The sequence below is a fragment of the Gossypium arboreum genome, chromosome 2, assembly GCF_025698485.1.
Source record: "Gossypium arboreum isolate Shixiya-1 chromosome 2, ASM2569848v2, whole genome shotgun sequence".
NCBI lineage: Eukaryota > Viridiplantae > Streptophyta > Magnoliopsida > Malvales > Malvaceae > Gossypium > Gossypium arboreum.
Genome location: NC_069071.1, coordinates 65,570,807 through 65,574,133, shown reverse-complemented (window position 1 = coordinate 65,574,133; position 3,327 = coordinate 65,570,807). Strand labels below are relative to the sequence as shown.

The 3,327-nt window shown below is 34.6% G+C and overlaps 1 non-coding gene across 1 annotated transcript; it reads left to right on the top strand.

Annotated features, from left to right (window-relative positions):
* The first annotated feature begins 988 nt into the window (after positions 1-988).
* On the top strand, positions 989-1,095 carry LOC128290064 (small nucleolar RNA R71). The gene has a single exon (XR_008279705.1). It is a non-coding gene; the product is annotated as a small nucleolar RNA R71 (small nucleolar RNA).
* Positions 1,096-3,327: the final 2,232 nt, after the last annotated feature.

The following is a 3,327-nucleotide window of genomic DNA, read 5'->3' as shown; positions in this document are numbered from 1 at the left end:
TTTCGCATCTGCAAAAGAGCTTCCACAAACGATAAGTTAATGTGTACTTTTTTTTAAGAGCTTAAGAAATTTACCAAATTTTTTGTTCGTGTGGTCTCTGTTCATTACGCTAGGATATGGCACTCGAGGTTTGTATTCTTTGACAACCAACTTTTGTTCTTTCATATCTTCCTCAATTTCATCATTGTTCACCATAATTTCTTACCTCAGTTCTTCTTCAGATTCAACTAACCCTTCCACGTCTTGAATAGTAATTGCATGAAGTTGCTCCCTTAGGTTAGTTTTAGTATTGCTAGGCAAGCTACCTTGTGGTCTTTCTAAAATTAATTTTACGATCTAACCTATTTGATATTCAAGTCCTTGAATCGATGCTTGTTGGTTTTTAAGTGCTACCTCAGTGTTTTGAAAATGAGTTTCTGACACCGAGATAAATTTTGTCAACATCTCCTGAAGGTTCAACTTCTTCTCTTGCTGATAAGGTTGGTGAAAGCCCAGAAGGGGTTGTGCTCTCTGATTTCCTTGACCACCCCAAGAGAAACTGGGATGGTTCCTCCAACTTGCATTATAGTTACTACTATAAGGGTTATTTTGAGGTCTAAAATTCTTACCCATATAATTGACTTACTCATTCTCTATGCTAGGACCAAAGGATAAACATTCTAGATTATTCATTCCACCTCTATTTGCATCACATTGCATCAATAGATTTACCTGTGTAGAAAAATATAAACTGTTAATTTTCTTATTTGGTGCTTCTACGTGGTTTGATAACATGGTGACAGTATCTAAATTAAAAACCCTTGTTGTTTTCATCAGTTTCGTCCTCATGACTTGCCACTAATACTTATTTAGTGCTATCTCCTCAATAAACTCATATACTACCTCGGGTGTTTTATTGTTCAATGTTCCACCAATTACTACATCAATTAATTGCCTAGTTAAGGGATTCAAACCATTGTAGAAGGTTTGAACTTGCAACCATAAAGGTAACCCATAGTGAGGGCACATTCTCAATAGATCCTTGTATCTCTCCAATGCATCATATAGCGTCTCTAAATCAATCTGGGTAAAGGAAGAAATACCATTCCTCAACTTAGTTATTTTAACTTGTAACACCCCTAACCCGTATCCGTCGCCGAAACAGGGTTATAAAGCATTACTAAATAAATAGAATAGTAAACCATTCAATTCATACATCAATGCAATACATATTCTAATTTCGTTCAAATACATTCATAACATCCCTTAATCAAACCCTCGAGGCCCTAAAAAAATACAATAGAAACAGTTCGGACTAAATCAAAAACATTTAGAAAGTTTAGGAAAAAGTTAGAAAAAGATATATTACAGGGGTCACACGGTCGTATGGCTCATACAGTTAAGACAGAAGTCCGTGTCTCAGGCCATGTAACATTCAAAATAGGGACACACGGCCGTGTCCCAGCCTGTGCCCGTGCCTATGTAACTTACTAACTTAGGTTATACGGCCAAGCCACATGCCTGTGTGCTAGGCCATGCAACTCTCAAAAAGTAACCATTAATAACCTACAGGGGACACAAGGCCTTGTGCCACACACGATTGAGATATACGCTCGTGTCTTAGGCCGTGTGGACAAGAAATAGGCCAAAATCAAGCCTTTTCTTTCACCCAATTTCAACAAGTTACCATTATGCCAAATGAACCTATGATCAAGGCACCAAAACATGCCAAAATATGCATAATAAGACCATTTCAATATACCATAACTCCATTCAACCAATATGCCATTTAGGCACCTCAATCACAACCAATCATTCATACTTACATTTGCATCAAAATGATCATGTTTCATCTAGACAACCTTAACTAAATTCCATATCGACACATAACCTAATTGAACACATTTCAACCATGCCAACACATACCACTTTGGCCATTTAACCCATGCATCAATTTGGGAATGAAAACACCAATCATCAAGACATCAAATGCCAAAAGCACACCAACCATATTACCATATTTACAAGCCAAACATAACAACTAGTTCATCGAACACAAGTCCACCTATAAATGCCATTATAACATTGATCAAGATATCAAATCTACCGATATAATTGTTGGATAGTGTGATGGATCTCCGACTAGCTTTCAACCCGATCGAGCTTCCGATAATCTGTAAAAGAAAATAACTACGTAAGCAATGAATGCTTAATAAGCTCGTATAAAATTTAAACATAACATTTCATTTCAACAAGGAACTTTATATATTGAATATAAACCTATACCAATGCCTTAAGATTTATCAACTACATAACCATCAACTCATAAATGAGTAAGCCTATCAACATCATATATATATATTTCCTTCCTAGCATCATAGGATTTGATAAATCATTAAATACCATCATTAACTTTTTCATAAAACTATGGATTACTTCCTTTACTTACTTTCCATTCCATTTACTAAGTATAAACTTAAATATAAACATCAATTCACTAGTTAGTATATCTATTCACCTCATAGGTAAGCTCATCCATAAAATACGTATTTTTTCATATATATAAATACACCATTCAACTCATCAATCCCTTTTCCATCATATCACATTTCAATAATGAACTTACCATTTCATTACCTTTTCTTACCAGTTTCATTTGTATAATACCAGACATAAGCATAAACATCAATCACAATCTCAAGCTTGACATAAGCCTAATCACCATCATCAATACACAAGTTAGTGTGTTAATGCATATAACACATTTGGGGTCAATCACATGATAAACAATTTTATAAGAAAATACGCCTTTGAATCTTACCACCTTTTCATGAACATAAGCATATTTTCATTTGGCCATGATTGGTTGTTAACATCACAATGAGAATGTGCAAGCGTACATTATCGATGCAAGTATAGTAGACAGATGTGAGTCTGTTGGATATTGATTCCACAGGGATGGTAGTTCTTTCTCAATTAATGTCAATGCAATAGCTAAAAGAAACTGAATTAAATTGTATGGGTAACTATTAGAGCAATATCTTAAAAACAATAAAATAAAATATGGCAATGATAAATTGGGATCCCCAACATGAATCTTCAACAGTATACTAAGTACTCACAAGGTATAAAAGATAAGTGATTGTCGACACAATAAAAATTAATGTATATCTTACCAAACACCACTCTTTTATTTAATCTGGGACTTAACCATGCATGTTAACCTCACCTTCCAATCATGGAAATATGGAACTATTAAGAACAAGTGGACTAAATTCCTTTAGTCCTTACTCAATTTTCGCTGAAATGCTTATTAGCTCAAACTGTCACTGCACCTTCTAGTGTTAG